The following is a 17,430-nucleotide window of genomic DNA, read 5'->3' as shown; positions in this document are numbered from 1 at the left end:
TTTTAAACTTTTTTTCTGGCGACCCAATTGAAGAAAATTGCTGATGCTCGTGACCCAACAGAGCTGGGGATGAGAAGTTTGGGGTGTGGGAGGGACTCAGAGCTAAAGCAGAGGGTTGGGGTGTGGGGTGGGGCCAGGAATGAGGGGTTCAGTGTGTGGGAGGGGGCTCTGGGCTGTGGCAGGGGATTGGGATGCAGGAGGGGGTCAGGGTTCTGGGCTAGGGCTGGGGGATTTGGGGTGCAGGAAGGGGTTCCAGGTTTGGAGGGGCTGGGGCAGGGGACTGGGGCATGGACTTACCTCCGGCAGGTCCCGGTCAGCAGCGCAGCTGGGGTGCACCGCGGACCGCGCTGTGCCCCGGATGCAGCCAGCAGCAGGTCTGGCTCCTAGATGGAGGCATGCAAGCGGCTCCACGCAACTCTCGCCCGCAGGCACCGTGCCCCCAGTTCCCATTGAACAGCTGCAAATAGCATTATTTCTTTATGTGACAGGGGAAGCAGCAAGATAGGTGTATCATACTTTTCAATTTGATGATGTGGCAGAGAAAGAAAAATACAGATCTTAAAGAATAAGTTGGAGGCATACTGTGGACCTCAAAGAAATGTCACATGTGAAAGGCACAGATTTTTCACCAGAAGTCAGACAGATGGGGAAAGTAGAGACTAATATGTGACTGATTAAAACTGGCAGCATAATCTTGCAAATTTGGAGAACTCTGTGAATCGCTCATTAAAGACCAACAGAGAGTCCTGTGGCACCTTTAAGACTAAAAACATCTGTTAGTCTTAAAGGTGCCACAGGACCCTCTGTTGCTTTTTACAGATCCAGACTAACACGGCTACCCCTCTGATCATTAAAGACCGTGTTGTGTGTAGTATTGTGCCATTCTCAGCACAAGCCAGGTTGTTGAAGGAGACTAAGGCTATGTCTACACTGGCAATTGAACGACAAAACGTTTGTCTTTCAGAGGTGTTAAAAAAAAATCCCCTGAAAGACAAACGTTTTGCCGACAACATGTGCCAGTGTGAACCATGCTTTGTCGGCAGGAGCACTCTCCTGCTGACAACGCAAACACTGTCATTGGGGGTGGAAGTTTTTTGTTGTCAGCAGAGCTGACAAACAGCGGCTACATAGTGCGACTTGTAGTGGCAGGGCTGTAGCAACCAGGGCCGGCTCCAGGGTTTTGGCCACCCCAAGCAGCCAAAAAAAAAAAAAAAAAAGCTGCGATCGCGATCTGCGGCGGCAGTTTGGTGGGAGGTCCTTCGCTCCGAGCGGGAGTGAGGGACCGTCTGCCGAATTGCCGCCAAATAGCTGGATTTGCCACCCCTCTCCAGAGCGGCCGCCCCAAGCACCTGCTTACCAGGCTGCTGCCGGCCCTGTAGCAACACAGCGATGTCGCTAAAAGCTGTGTAGTGTAGACACAGTCTAATTTAACCCTGGAATGTGCTGTGGACATATGTCATGCTGATGAAATGACTGCAATACTATCAAAGGGGCTGGGTGAACCAGAAAAACATGTGCACACATTGCAGCATAAATCTGCCTTTAGTAAACACCCAGACTCGCAGGCATGGACTGGAGGGCATCCTGCTGCTAATAAAAGCCTGAGATCAATATTAGTAAAAAAGAGCAGTCAGAGGCAATTAAAGGTTGTTAGAAATGTGGCCGTTGCCATACCACAAGGAACTGCCCTGCTGAATGCTGAAAATGTGGCAAACACAATCCTTTTGCCAAAATGTGCAGTTCTGGAAAGGAAAAGTCCCATGGCAAACAGATGTTTCCCCTCACAGAAGCAGATGAGCATTCATAAGAGCAGTTCCTCAGTACAGGGCCGGCTCCAGGCACCAGCTGAGCAAGCTGGTGCTTGGGGCGACAGACTGTTCAAGGAGGCATTCTGCCCAATCCTAGGGCAGCACGGCCGCTTTTTTGTTGTTGTTGTTGTTCCGCTCCAGCCGCCCTGTAGGGGGCGGCGGCTCGGAGAATCAAAGCGCCCTGCAGGGCAGTCCTCTTCCTTCCCTCCCCGCCGACCGGAGCAGAGCCCTCGCGGCTGGCAGCAGGAGGCAGCGCAGTGGGAGGGGCCACGTGGCAGCGTCCCTGCTGTAGCCCTGGACGCCCCCTTCTCTCTCTCTCCTGCCCGCTCCCTCCCCTGCCCCCCCACCCAGCCAGTCCCCCTGCAGCCACGCTCCGGCCACGCCACAGGGTTGTTGTTTTTGTTTTTTTTTGCTTGGGGCGGCCAAAAAGCCAGAGCCGGCCCTTCCTCAGTATGCTGAGTACTGAGCCTCCCAAGGATGAGTGGAATGTGGATTTGCTCATTAATGATCACAAAACCGTGCGGTTTTAAATTCACAGCCACAGGCCAGTGTTATGCTTGTAAAATTATACAACACTTTAAGGGTCAAACCACTTCACAGCTTGAGTATCGATAACCTATTCAGCAGAAAAACTGCAAGTATGTGGTAAATGCAACTTGGATTATGTGTACTGGGTTACAAAATTTGCTGGAATTTCAGGTAGTAGAATCTGACTCATAAACTATACTGGGCTGATAGGCTGTGACAAGTTTAAACTTAGTGCAAAGAGTATGGTAAAGGAAAACCAGAAGGACATTGGGATATATTTAAAGAATACAAGGAGGTATTTGAAGGTTTAAGTGCTTTCCAGTTAAGCACACCATAAAGATTAACTCACAAGTACCAGCTGTAATTCATGCACCTAGAAAAGTTCCAGTGACATTAAGGTACAAAGTAGAAAAAGAATTGCACCATATGGAACAGTTGCAAGTAATGACAAAAGTGCAAGAATCTACAAAATGGGTCAATTCTATAGTAATTGTAGACAAACCAAGTTGAGATGAAATAAGAGTATGCTTGGATCCAAGACATATGGATAAAGCAATATGAAGGAAACATTTTCAATTGCCTTTAGTAGAAGAAATCACCAGCAAGTTACCAAAGCTGCAATTTTCACTGTCTCAATTGCCAGTAGTGGATTTTGGCAAATACAGCTGGATGACAAAATTTCGAGACTCTGTATGTTCAACACACCAATGGGCATGTACAGGTTTACCAGACTTCCTTTGGGGATCTGTTCAGCTCCCAAAATGATCCATCAGCCATTTGAAGGTTTGAGAGGTGCTGAATGTTATATCGATGACATGCTGGTGTGGAGAAATACCAGATGAGAACATGATGAAAGGCTCTAGAGCATTCTAGAAAGATGTCATGAAAGGAACCTATGACTGAACAAGAGCAAATGCAAATTGGCTCTGACAGATAAAATATTTGAGGCATCACTTGACAAAAGAAGGTCTAAAACCTGACAACTGAAACATTTCTGCAATAACTGAAATGGCCACACCAACCAGCAAGGACGAATTGCAAAGATTTCTTGGAGTGGTTACTTACCTTGGGCAATTTTATCAAGTTCGCCTGGATGCCAAGGCATGAGGTGACATATGAACACTTGAAATAATTGCTTACAAGGGCACCCGTGCTGAAGTACTTTAATGTCAAAGAACCAGTTATGCATCAGTGGATGCAAGTTCTACCAGATTAGGTGTTGTATTGCTGCAAAATGGAGCTCCTGTTTCTTATGTCCCTAAAGCTCTGACAACTACACAACAGCGCTATGCACAAATAAGAAAATAAATGTTGAAAATAGTGTTTAGTTGTACTCAATTTCATCAGTTTATCTACAGGGAAAAAAAGTAGCTCTGGAAACAGACCACAAGCCTCTTGAGGCCATTTTCAGAGAAGCTTTGCACAGTGCTCCACCAAGGATTCAAAGATAGTTGCTAACACTTCTTAATATTAACAGGAAATTGGATACAGCCCAGGGAAAGAGTTAGCAGTTGTTGATGCTTTAACAGGCAGAGATACTCACCACCGTACTAACGAGGAAAGGGGCAAGACTGGGCACTGCACGGAGCTCCAAGGGACCAGGTATGGTCAGCATACACCATACCATGGGCCCCACCAGGCAACAACATCCCTTGCTCTCTTCTGCTTCCTCAAAGCTTTGGCTGCAGCAACAGCCCTGGCCCTCCTGACATGCCCTTTCCCAGCAGACCGCCTTTGGGGGCTACACAGCTCCTCACACAACACCTGTCTGGGACCTTGTCCTCACCAACGAGCTGCTCAGCACCTTCTTCCTCTCACAACCCTTTCTTTCTACCCTCCCACTTCCACACTTCACATGCCCCTCAAACTCACGCCATCACAAACTCATCCATGGCCCCTTTGGCTTTTAAAGCACCTCTGGAGGGCCACAGCTTCCCAGGCACGCAGATCCTTCCTTTCACCGTGCACTGGACGGACATTCGAAACACAGCGGTTTCCAGGAGGGAATACACTGCTTTTGGACGCTGGTGCCCAGGAAGAATTCCTGTTACTCTTTTCCTGATGGATGGACCCCACTGACTTTCCTTTACCAAGCAGAAACTAGGGACCAGCTGCTGGCTTTCTTTGCAAATGGACCAATCAGGCTGAGCCACTAGGCGTGCGGCAGGATATCCCCCCAAAAAAGCAATGCCATGACTTGGATTCGAACCAAGGTTGCTGCAGCCATAGCGCAGAGTACTAACCACTATACAATCACAGCCAGCTGCCTGCTGATGCAATATCTCTGTAGAAAATGCTCAGCTCTGTACTCACAGGGCAGTCACTGACCTCACTCATGGCCACAAGTATTTCTCAAGTCTCCCCATTACTGTCACATGTAAAATTGTAACAAACGGAAACAAGACAGGAGGCCAGCCTGATGCCTGTCCGTTTTTCTGTCTTCCTCCACTCCTTGACCAAGTCCCTCCCTGTTTGTCTGGGATATAGTCCTCATGCCCCTGGCCAGTGTATTTCCCTTTGCAACTCTGAAATGTGCCCCCACGTGCAGGTCCCGAAGCTGGGCCCAGTAGCGGAAGGCCATGGAGAGGCTTTCGCTAGGGCAAGCAGGAAGGGGTGTCCTTGCAAGGTACTTGTCTCTCTGGAGGTGAAAATCAGCCGTGCGGGGTGTGAACAGAAGTCACCCTAGAAGGAGAATGCAAGGCATGTGCTGGGCAGGCCAGGCATTTCTTTGTCCCCCATTCAAAAGGGGGTTACTCTCCCTGTTGGGGAATCAAACCCCCATCTCCTGCATAACAGGCAGGGATACACACCACTATACTAACAAGGAAAGGGGGACAGTTGTGCACAGCACAGAGCTCCAAGGGACCAGGTATGGTGAGCGTACACCATAGCATGGGCTCCAGCAGGCAACAACACCCCTGCCCTCTTCTGCTTCCTAAAGGCTTTGGCTGCAACAACAGCCCTGGGAAAAGACCTGGCCCTCCTCACATGCCCTTGCCTAGCACATCACCTTTAGGGGCTACACACCTCCTCACACAACACCTGCCTGGGACCTTGCCCTCACCTACCAGATGAGCAGCTCCTTTTTCCTCTCACAACCAGGTCTTTCAACCCTCCCCCTTCCACACTTCAGACTCACGCCCCTCAAACTCATGCCATCACAAACTCACCCACGGCCCCTTTGGCTTTTGAAATGCCTCAGGAAGGCCGCAGCTTTTCAAGCACGCAGATCCTTCCTTTCACCGCGCACTGGACGGACATTCGAAACACAGCAGTTGCCAGGAGGGAATACGCTGCTTTTGGACCCTGGCGGCGCCCAGGAAGAATTCCTCTTACTCTTTTCCTGATGGATGGACCCCACTGACTTTTCTTTACCAAGCAGAAACTAGGGACCAGCTGCTGGCTTTCTTTGCAAATGGACGCAATCAGGCTGAGCCACTAGGCGTGCGGCAGGATATCCCCCCCACCAAAAAGCAATGCCGTGACTTGGATTCGAACCAAGGTTGCTGCAGCCACAGTGCAGAGTACTAACTGCTATACGATCACGGCCAACTGCCTGCTGATGCAACAGCTATGTGGATCATGCTCAGCTCTGCACTCACGGGGCGGCACCTACCTCACCTGCAGCCACAGGTATTTCTCAAGTCTCCCCATTACTGTCACAGTCCTCATGCCCCTGGCCGGCGTATTTCCCTTTGCGACTCTGAAACGTGCCCCCATGTGCAGGTCCTAAAGCTGACTGGGACAACCCCTGGGCCTCACGCTTTGGCAGGCCCCACGTTTCAGGGGGTGCGGGATCCAGGGTGGCCTGGGGGAATTAGCAGGGGGCCTGGCGCCGGCAGCAGCAAGCAACCGAGCCCTAGCCCGCTCTGCACTGCCGGTTCCCGGGCTTGCTCGGGGGAGGGGGCAGAAGCAGGAAAGAGGCAGGGCAGGGGCAGGGGCTTGGGGGAAGCGGTGGATGGGGGCAGAGCAGGGGCGGGAAGAGGCAGGGTTGGGGTTTGGGCAAAGGGGTGGCGTGGGTGCGGGCTGGGGTCAGGGCACTTGCTGCTGCCGGCGCCAGGCCCCCCACTGCTGCCAGCCTTAGGTCCCCTGTCAACCTCGCAGGCTGCCCTGGACCCCACATGCCCCTGAAACACGGGGCCCGCCAAAGCGCGGGGCCTGGGGCGGTTGCCCCGGTCCAGCCTATGGACGGGACGGCTCTGATTAAATATAAGCCCAAACATTGGTGGAGCCGGGCTAACGTTCCTGAATATTGGTGGAGCACAGGCACCATGGGCTCATAGAACTCGCCGCCTATGCGTGACATGCCCTTGCCCAGCAGACTGCCTTTGGGGACTACACAGCTCCTCCCACAACATCCGCCAATAAGATGAGGTAGAGCTGCTGATAGCATAGCTTCTTACCACTGTACTCAGGAGGAAGGAGATTGTTGTTTGAATGTGCGCTGAGTTCTAAGAGACCTGCTTTGCCCATATTACTGGGCTTTATAATCCATGCTGTGCAACTGCGCTCCTTGCTCTTTCACCAGGCTTAACCGCTTTCCCTGTGACAACAGCAACCCAAGTTAACCACAGACCTCTTCGCCACTCCATATTTTTTTTTCATTATTTACTTTATTCCTTCGGGCAGTGTGGAGCGCGGTGCACCGTGACACTTGGCGGGGGCCGGGAGGGGAGCAGACTTACAACTTCCAAACAACCAGGGCCGGTGCAACCACTAGGCAAACTAGGCGGTCGCCTAGGGTGCCAAGTGGTTGGGGATGCCAAAAAGCCGTGAGCCCCAGCCATGGAGGAGCCAGGACAGCGCAGGGTGGGCAGCAGCCCTGCAAAGGCGCCACTAGCAGGGAGCAGCCGCGCCCCCCCCCCCCTCCCGCCCAGGCTGCGGCCCAGCACCCCCCCCCCCTCCTGCCCGCTGCAGCAGATGCATGCGGGCAGCAGCCCCCGTGAACGCCCCCCCCCGGCTCCCCCATCGCCGTGTTCGGGCTCTGCGGCTCCCGAGCATGTGAGCTGCCGCTACCACCTGGGCACGGGGCCCTGAGCCTGCTGCGGGGAACCGCAGAGCCCGAGCACGGCGAGGGGAGAGCTGGGGGGAGCGCACGAGGACTGCCACCTGCATGCATCTGCTGCAGGGGCCTCCCGGGGAGGCGCTGGGCTGCAGCCCGGGCAGGCGCATCCCCCGGTTCCCCCCTCACCGCGCTCCGGTTCTGCGGCTCCCCGGCATGTGAGCTGCCGCCGCCACCACTGCCCCTGCTGGAGGGCTCTGACGATCTGCTGGGGACAGAGGCGGCGGGCGACATCCAAGCACGCAGCTGCCTCCTCCCCGGGCTCCAACTTTCCTGACTCCCGCTGCTCTCCAGCCCTTGTGCCCCAGGCCAGGCGCTTCCCCAGCACAGCAGCAACCGGAGCTGGGGGGGTGGGAAGTTACTTGGGGCCCTGCAGTTCAGGGAGCCGGGAATGTTGAAGACCGGGGAGGAGGCGGGTACACGCTCAGATGCCCCCATCACCTCTGTCCCCCGCAGATCGCTGGAGCCCTCTGTGAGGGGCAGTGGCAGCGGCGGCATCCGAGCGCACAGCTGCCTCCTCCACGGGCTCCAACTTTCCTGGCTCCTGCTGCTCTCCAGCCCGTGTGCCCCCGGCCGAGCGCTTCCCCTGCACAGCAGCAGCCGGAGCTGTGGGGGAGGGAGTTGCTTTGGGCCCCATGGTTCAGGGAGCTGGGAAAGTTGGAGCCCAGGGAGGAGGCGGCTGTGTGCTCGGATGCCACCTGCCGCCTCTGTCCGCCGCAGATCACCGGAGCCCGGCGTTGGCTCCTGCCCTGGGAGTGGCAGCAGGAGGCAGCGCAGGACTAGGAGGGATGCTGCTGTGGACCATGGCCACCAAGCAGAGTGGGGTTCCCAGGAAATGTTCCTGACCATCACTGCCTGGCTGGCTTGGCAGGAAACCTTCGTGGTGCCGACCTGAACCTGGAAGTTGTAAGTTACAGCCCCTCGGGGTCCCCTTCACCACATGTTGCATGGGCCAAGCCTCCACAGCTCAAAAAAAAACCCTGGACTTTCTAGTTGTATTTCCCTGTATGGATTAATCTGGGATTTCTATGAGAAAGCAACCTATATAAAAAGTTACATGATTAAATACTTGATATTTGCATTAACCTAACTTTCAAAAATATCCCCCAACTTTTTTTATTGCAGTGTTTAAATCAAGAAAACAATTCCAGTTGCAATGATGTATCCTGCTCTTTAAACTGTTCAGAAAGCCACAGCATACAAAGAAATTAATGTAGCTAACATTTTAAAAAGTAATTCAACTGATTATAAAACACAGCCACAAAACTAAGAAAATCATGCCAAGACAGTTGGTTTCACACTTCCCAGATAAGGAAGTGATCAGTAAAGTAAGAAACACATATTATGCATAAGTGGAGTCAATGTCAAATAGAAACAGAAGTTTCAGTAAATATTAGTTTAAACTTAAAGACAAACTTTACAATATGAAATCATATGGGAGGGGCCTATTTTATAAAGAACATTTCAAAAAAGCACTTTTCATCAGTTGTTGGAAAGTTGTCAGGTGATTTTTAAGTAGAGATATCAAAGGTCTGCAAATGTGTTATTGAACTTATTACTATGAACACTTGAAAAGGACCAGGGTGATGGGGTTTAGCTACAGCGACACATGATTTTTATACAATCCCTTCTGCTGTCACATTATTTAAAAGAGACAAAGTGGATGAGGTGATATCTTTTATTGGACCAACTTCTGTTAGTGAGAGGGGCAAGTTTTAGAACTACACAGAGTTCTTCTTCAGGTCTGAAAAAGTACTAACAGTGTCACAGCTAAACACTAGATCTAACAGATAGTTAAGCACAAGTAGTTAGCACATATTCAAGGGGACCATTCAAGGTGAAGTAGCCCATTAACTCCCTTGTAATCCCAGGACAAAAGGGGAGATTAGTGGGTTGCAAATTATTGTAATTAACCATAAATCCAGTATCTTTATGAAGATCGTGATTTTTAATGTCTAGCAACGTTTTGAATTCAAGCTCCCAGGCTCATCTTTTGAAAAGTGTTTTGCAGGTTTCCTTTGAGGACCAGGACTGATAGGTCAGATATCCAGTGATTTTGTAGGGGCCCACTCATGAGTTCTGAATGTTTGAGGTTGGCAATACTGAATATTACATCATGTCACCAAAGAAATTTAAGTCAAGGTTTCTCAAACTTTTTCACAGGCCGCATCTTAATACAGTTATTGTTTCATGGGCCAAATCCTCCCTCTCTGTATTAATTCTAATGAATAATGCCACATTATGCAGTATTCATTTTTGAAAGTTTATAATAAGCGATGCTTGGTGGGAGGGGGGCGCAAAGTAGAAGTTTCGCCTAGGGCGCAAAATATCCTTGCACCGGCCCTGCAAACAACTGTACCAAGTCAGCATCCCCTGAAATGCTCCGCAGCAGAGGGAAGAAAGCGAAGTTTCCAACTGCAGGTCGTACTACAATAGGTCCTGTTAGGCGGGGGAGGGAGACTTCACTTAATGTCCATGTGTTACGTGCCAGTGATGCAGTGGGAGGGGAAGGAGGAATTGAGAAGTTTGTGCAGAAGACCCCCGTATAAAGAATCATTTCCCTGCTCTGCAGCAGTTAGATCCACCTCAAGTCTGCTCTTGTTTGCTGGTAGGGTGACCAGACAGCAAGTGTGAAAAATCGGGATGGGGGGTGGGGGGTAATAGGAGTCTATATAAGAAAAAGACTCAAAAATTGGGACTGTCCCTATAAAATCGGGCCATCTGGTGTGGTCACCCTATTTGCTGGGTGCAGGTGTCTCACATTACAGAGGAGTTTGGGCAGCGTGTACAGTGCGAGTTTAGCCCTTTCCCATGACTAGAATTCAAGGGTCCCTGGCTGCCTCACGAGAGACCATGAGACGTGTCAGTAATCTGCCCTTAGAAGGAGTTAGCTGGGCGCAGGTTGTAGTGCGCTCAGCTTTGTTTCAGAGAATTTCTTAGAGTAGCCCGCCAGAAACACGTTAAAGGAGATTATTGAATAATAACTTGCGTGTCCGTTTTAAGAACAAATCATGACTGTACTTTTAAAAAGAAAGGTAATGTCAAAGCAGCTCTAAATGGAGTTCAGAAGGGCTGAGCTACTGTCCCCCTGCTCTCTGGAATCACCCCGAATGCTGTCATGAATTGGTCTCTTGTCATTTGTGTGCACAGGTTTCTTTCTCCCTTCAAAATCCTGTCTTCAAAGCTGCTTTGGTTGTCATGGAATGACGAATCACTCGTGATAACATTGCTCTCTTCACAGGTAAAAGCTACAAAATGCTCTGTATGGCTGGCCGGTTAGCTCAGTTGGTTAGAGCGTGGTGCTAATAACGCCAAGGTCGCGGGTTCGATCCCCGTACGGGCCACAGCTTTTGCGACTCTGGCAGTCGCCCTTGGAAGGAAGGAGGAAAAGCCTTTTCATTTACCTTTGGGGACAGGAGGAAACAAACATCTGCATGGAACGAAAAGGAAAACCAAAAAAGTCAGACGTTTGAGCTGCAAGACGCCGGGCTAAAGACTCCTTTCCCCACTCCGCAGCACTTAGATGATTCCTCCCCCGTACCCACTTGCTGGGTACAAGTGCCTCAGGTTACAAAGGGTCTTGGGCAGCACCTACAGTGCGAGCTCAGCCCCTTCCCGTCACTACAGCTGGAGGGTCCCTGGCAGGAGCCCGGGCTGGGCAATGAACCACTTTCCCCTCCGAGTCTCAGTTCCGGCTGCAGAGTGAATGTTGATTTTTTCGGGGCTAAACGCTGCTGGGAGCTAGTGTAGGTTCATTATTTCCAGAACGGAGCCTGCCTTACTAAACTCCTGTTCCTGATTCAAACCTATTCCCGCTGCGAGAGACGGGATCAGAGCGCCCGCTCTTCCATTGCAGCTCTGCGCTCTTGCTTTAACACTTTCCTCTGGTTAGTCGGTTCATTATAGCGTTGAGGTGACTGCAAGGGGAGACGTTTTCGGTTGTCCTCTTCGTTCTCATGCAGTTGTTTGCTTGCTTCTGTCCCCAAAAGTAAACGAAAAGGGCGACTGCCAGAGTCGCAAAAGCTGTGGCCCGTACGGGGATCGAACCCGCGACCTTGGCGTTATTAGCACCACGCTCTAACCAACTGAGCTAACCGGCCAGTGATGATGGAAATGTCCACATGTGTGTAGTTCAGGAGAGCAAAATTGTCTCAGGCACATTTCAGGACAAAGGTTGAAGTGTCTATGCCATTAGATAGAGATTTTCTGGGTCATTTTATTCAACTTTAAACATTTAAATAACACATGTTTCTGAATAAATAAATTAATCCACACACATGAATTGAATGAGCACAATTAGTTACCAACAGTGCTGGGGGACCTAATAGGGGAGATGGCCCATTCTCTTGTAAGGGTTTGTGAGAAAAGCTTCGTGAAGGATGTTTAGAATGCAGGACATCTAATGTTCATAGAATAATACAGCCTGGGGATAGGGCAAAAATACTAGAATTTAGCCCTTAAAGTGCCTGGCTAATCACCTAGAAGGAAGCAATTAACCCTCTCCGGTAAGTAGTCGTGGCCGAGTGGTTAAGGCGATGGACTAGAAATCCATTGGGGTCTCCCCGCGCAGGTTCGAATCCTGCTGACTACGTATTGTTCTTTGCTAATTCCATTTTTGCTACCTGTAGATTTCCTCTCGCCCCCGACACAGAAGTAAGCAGCCGTTCTCAGTTCTAGCTGCCTTTCTCAAAATCCTCATAATAAATGTGTAATTCATGACACCAGCAAAACTACACGCTAAAATAAGAGTTCTGGCGAGAGGCTCTGTTGAGAGGATTGTGTTAATTTAACCTCCCCAAAGAGGGAAAAGGGAAGCCCACAAATTCAATGGAAATCAAAAGCAAGAATGTGGGGCATTAGAACAGATCCTGCATGCACGCTGCAGGTTCTGAGCTTCACCGGGAACTCCAAGGTGCTAGCAGAAAGTATAACTCCTCGGAGTCTCCCTTTTATGTCCCGGGGGCGGCTGGCAGCCCGAGTTCTTGGTCTGGTTTTCCCGTTTAACAATGTCACCTCCCCCCTCTTTGTTTGCTTTGCAGGCTGCACCAATCGCCCTATCCTCCTCACAGCTTAGGGGTTTAAACCCCCTGCCTGCCTCTTAGCTCACCTCTGAGGGACAGAAATGGCATTTGCAGATATAGAACGACGGGTTACTTACTGGAAGGGCACGGGGAATTAAAAGCCACGTGCAAAACCCAGTAAATTTCTTGGGCTCAGCAGCCTTTATCCTTTGGGCATCGGAATTAGTGGCCCCTATAATCAGTACTAGGCACTTTGGCTTAGCTGGTTAAGTCGTCTGTCTAATAAACGGGAGATTTTGGGTTCAAATTGTAGCAGCTCCCCTGCTTGTTTCTTCTTCTTCCCCTCTATTTTCCTCTGGTTTGCAACAGCCTGGAGAACCCCCTACAAGCACAAAGGCAAGGCTCACGCCCTGGCTGGTGAGAATCGCCCCCCCGCACCTGCTGTACTTATCAGTAGAGGCAAAGCAACACAGGAGAGCTGCTTCACTAGGCATTTTCAGATCAGACCCTGCCTGGGAGAGTCAGGTGTTCGGTAGCCCTCAAGCAAACCCTGAGCTAGAGAACGAAATACTGAAGAGCTTTTTTCACTGCTTGATGATCATTGTATCCCAGCCAAACGTTTTCGATAACGTTTCTCCTACCTAGACTCCTCGCCAAAGGTTTGCTTTGTCCTCGAGGCAGCAGCAGGGGCTTGCCCACCTGTGACTATTGCCGCCTCACGTAGCAGGCTATACCTAGCTTAAAGCACAAGGCGAGAGAGGAACGAGAGGTGAATCTAGGATTGTGAACCTAGGAGGAGACTGAAATTGTGTTTTGGTCTTTCCAAAATAAAAAGCAAATTAAAATTTATTTCCTGCTGTAACCAAATAATACAAAACGCGCCCAGGGATCAAACCCTCAAGGGTGTCATTAATTAGCACCACACTTTAATCGAGCTAGCCAACACGTTCCTGTCGCTTCCTTGTTCAGCTCTCAAGAGGGCAATGCTGTTTCTGGTATATTTGCTTGGAATCAGGAGTGATGTCACAATGGCATCTGCTGGAGATTTTCTGTTACGTTATTAAATCATGAATGATTAGGAGAAAGTGAATAAGGAAGGGTTATTTTTCACTTCACATAACACAAGAACCCAGGGCCACCCACTGAACTTAATATGCAGCAGGTTTAAAACATACATAAGGAAGTACTTCACCCAATGCACAGTTAACCTACGGAACCCACTGCCAGGGGATGTTGTGACAACCGAAAGTATAACTTGGGATCAAAAAAGAATTTGAGAAGTTCATGGAGGATAGGTTCACCAATGGCTATTAGCCGAGATGGGTAGAGAGGCAACCCCAGGCTCTAGATGTCCTGCTGAATGCTAGAAACGACGATAGAGAATGGACCACTTGAAAATTGCCCTCTTCTGTTCACACTCTCTGAAGCATATGGCAGGATCCTGGTCTAGTTGGACAATGTCTAACCCAATATGGCCATTCTTAAGTTAAGTTTAAAATGCTCAAGCCTTTTTAGCCCACAATTCACAATCTGAGTGAGAACATTCTCACCTTTCATGATGTCATAGGCGTGACCCCTCATTGTTAACTGCATTTAACTTAACAACCCTTCCCAGCCCATGTCCCCTTAAGGTGGCAGCAGGTCAGGCAGCCATTATCCCATAACCTTTCCCCGGCATTCCCTAATACCAATGACCTTGCAAAGAGCACCAGTGGGTTATGAATAGCCATGGCTGCATGCTACTCTCCCTGGACACAGAGCTGATCCCACTCCAATCCCTCACCTTGAGCTACCACTGTGTTTCTTAATGCCTCTCTCCATAATACAGAAGGTCTTACTCTCCCACAGCCTATTCTCTTGCCTTAATGCAGAAATCACACACACCCTTCCACATTTGGCACAAGCTAGCCTTCCAAGTACAACTCTGTGCTGCCAGGGCTACACTGCTATTGTTATTTGAGACGCCAGCTCGGGCATACTGACCTGATGTGCAATTGTACCTCCTGACTGCTGTGTAGACACACCCTCAGAGACAACTTTTTCCATGCTGGTCCTACCAGCTTTAGCTACCCTTGCAAAATAAGAACCCATATTTTAGCCGATGTACCAATGGTACAAGTGCCTACGTAGGTAGCAATCAGCAGATTTGCCTGAGTTGCTGGTGGAAATCCCAGGGCACTGTCAATACTAGTGGCTCAGCAGTGTACCAGTTTACACCATTAATGGCCATTGTAGGAAGACAGTTACTAGTTTTGCTGTTGTAAAAACGCCAACTGAGAGCTAGGAAAACCTAAAATTCTACCTCACCTGCTTGGCTCAGATTGACTGGACAATTAAAAGTAAAGTTCTGTCTCTTTTTCCATTCTTCTTATTTTACATCAACTACTTCCTTCAGCAAGACTCTTGATGTGCAGATTTTAAAGCATGTGAAGGAAAATATTAAATCGCATTTCTAGAGTGACAGATTTCTATATTCAAAACATTTGAAACCTTAGAATAAATTGAGATTATGACTTCAGAGAGCAAATTTAAAAAAAGAAAACTTTGTTGTCAGAAGTGGGATTCGAACCCACGCCTCCAGAGGAGACTGCGACCTGAACGCAGCGCCTTAGACCGCTCGGCCATCCTGACAGCTGTGAAAAAAAGAACAGCTCTACAGGTAGAAATGTTTAATCGGTTCATGATAATTATATTTTTCTTAGTATTTAGATTTCTGAGTGAGCTATGTACTTTTTTCTAAGTGCCTTCCCTCAGTAGCAAATACTAGCAGTGCAGATTTCTGGGTGCTGCTGCCACTTTGTGACTTTCTCCTCTCACACATTTCTATACGTCTTCTGGAGTAACATACAGTGTATATGTGTATAATTTCATAAAAATAAGACAGTTAATTGTGGGTTCCTAGTATAGAAGATACTAGGGTTGGTTTTGTCACTCACATAATTGATACAGGAATGCTGACTGCCCTACCTGGCATGATTATAGCTCACAGGACTTAGATACTTGGGATGTGAAACATTCAATGAAATTAGGAAGCACTTTTCCTTTAGGGCTAGATAATTGACTACTTTCTGCTGTTCAGAGCACTAGAGATTCAGTTCATCCTTCATATACAGTAAGTAACCAGTCACATCTTGGCACATATCCAGTCATTGCCACCTGCAAATCGTTACTTCCTATAAGATTTGGTACTGATTTAAAATGTTTACATAAGACCTTTAGTGACTGTGGCCCTGGCATGGACTAGTGTGCTCTGTATTATTTCTACTTAACTGCAGAAAAAGATTCCAGGGGAGTATTATCAGAATTTTTATTACAAAGAGATCACTTATTGACAATGTAGATAGAAAAATGAAGACATCCCTCAGAGCCATTTCAAACCTGCAATTAATGCAGCCTTTTGTTTTATAAGTAATAGTAAAAAAATGAAAGTAAGGTCACATTCATAATTTTTCCACTACTATTCATTAAAATATCTAGATAACACCAGGGCTCGTATACACAGACTGACATTTGTGTTAGTGACAGTTTTAGAAAATAAATATCTTGCTCCTACCCTTTGTGCCTCTAACACAAAACCCTGTTTTATTATGACCATTACTGAGGACAAAATCTAAAAAGTTAATATTTGATCTTTATTGCCAAGTCCCATCAAACATTATTTACGCTCTACTGCTCCTTTAATGATATTCAAAGGCTGCTTCTTTTGCCTGCTTGTTTTTTAAACTGAAATATAAAAAAATATCACATTCTCAAGTCTCTTTTTGCTGGAGGACTTTGGCATCTTGGAAAATATAACTACAGATATCAACCATAGCTCTGACTACACCTGAAGGCTTCCCAGCCACTAGCTGAGTGGGGACAGGGTCTTTCTGCTCACAACTCCCCCTGCCAGTTGCTAACCTTGTCAGGCAGGTCTTCAGTGGCTCAACCCTCTAGCTAAGTCACACGTAGTCAAAACAAGACACATGAAGGTGTAAAAGGTCCAACAGGGCCTGTCTCTGTGCCCTTGTTACTGTCTTTAGTCCTGTCTCTGGGCACAAGCTTTAAGTCTATGTCTGCCCCGGTGTACAGCACTGCCTCCAGGGCTTTCTCCCTAGAGATTCTTTAAGTCCTGCCTTCACTTGGACCTCTAAACAAGTCTTATTCCCTTCTTGGGGCTTAGCCCACCCTGTCAGTGGCTGGTGGAGGGACCTAAGCCTGCCCAGCATTCCAGGTCCCTACCCAGGGACCCTACGAATATTAGCCTGTGCTGTTTTCTTTAACTCCATTGCTGCTTCTGCATTCCCTGAGCCACTTCCTCTTTACCTTTACCTCAGGGCTAAAGTTCTTCCTCACAGAATGCCAATGTCACCAGAACCCATCTTCTGGTTCTCCCTTGAGCTCCAGCAAGGAGCACCTTTCTCACTCCTCTGGTCCCTGCCAGGAACTGATCTGCTCCTTTTACCTGAGCCTGCTTCCTTGCAGTCTTTCTAGGCAGGCCTGGAGGACCCACCTTCACTGCTCCTTTTTCCGAGGAGGGGTGTGGCAGGACTGCAATGCTTCCAGCACGGGGCCCCAAAGAGGAGGGATGTAGCAGGATCTGCTCAGGCCCTACAAGGCTTTCAGCAAGGTACAACCTAGACCAGTGGTTCCCAAACTTTTACAGCCTGTGAACCCCTTTCACTAAAATGGCAAGTCTTGCGAACCCCCTCCTAAAAATGAATATTTCCAGGGATTTTCTCCTTTACCTGAGTATAAATTATAAAAGCAGTGATCTTGGAAATATAAAATTTGTTTTTATGACATGCTTATTACACACTATTTATTATTAATCATTACAGTATTTTTATTACATTATGAAAACGGCAACACTCTTCCAAGATCTCACTTTCGTAGCTTGTATCACTTTGAATAAGCCTGTTATAAGACAAGGCTCATATGTTTCATCAAGGAGTATCAGATGTGAAACAGCATGAAGATATTTAAGAAGCTAACTCAAAGAGTTCCTCCTACACAAGCATTCAGGTCTTGA

General features: G+C 48.7%; 5 non-coding genes across 5 annotated transcripts; 2 read left to right on the top strand and 3 right to left on the bottom strand.

The window, feature by feature from the left end:
- Positions 1-5,813: 5,813 nt before the first annotated feature.
- On the bottom strand, positions 5,814-5,885 carry TRNAH-GUG. The gene has a single exon. It is a non-coding gene; the product is annotated as a tRNA-His (tRNA).
- A 4,783-nt stretch (positions 5,886-10,668) lies between these two features.
- Positions 10,669-10,742, top strand: TRNAI-AAU. Its single transcript has one exon. It is a non-coding gene; the product is annotated as a tRNA-Ile (tRNA).
- Positions 10,743-11,424: 682 nt separating this feature from the next.
- TRNAI-AAU lies at positions 11,425-11,498 on the bottom strand. The gene has a single exon. It is a non-coding gene; the product is annotated as a tRNA-Ile (tRNA).
- A 409-nt stretch (positions 11,499-11,907) lies between these two features.
- Positions 11,908-11,989, top strand: TRNAS-AGA. The gene has a single exon. It is a non-coding gene; the product is annotated as a tRNA-Ser (tRNA).
- A 2,978-nt stretch (positions 11,990-14,967) lies between these two features.
- Positions 14,968-15,050, bottom strand: TRNAL-CAG. Its single transcript has one exon. It is a non-coding gene; the product is annotated as a tRNA-Leu (tRNA).
- Positions 15,051-17,430: the final 2,380 nt, after the last annotated feature.

Source organism: Trachemys scripta, chromosome 1, assembly GCF_013100865.1.
Source record: "Trachemys scripta elegans isolate TJP31775 chromosome 1, CAS_Tse_1.0, whole genome shotgun sequence".
NCBI lineage: Eukaryota > Metazoa > Chordata > Testudines > Emydidae > Trachemys > Trachemys scripta.
This window is presented reverse-complemented; position numbering and strand designations above follow the sequence as displayed.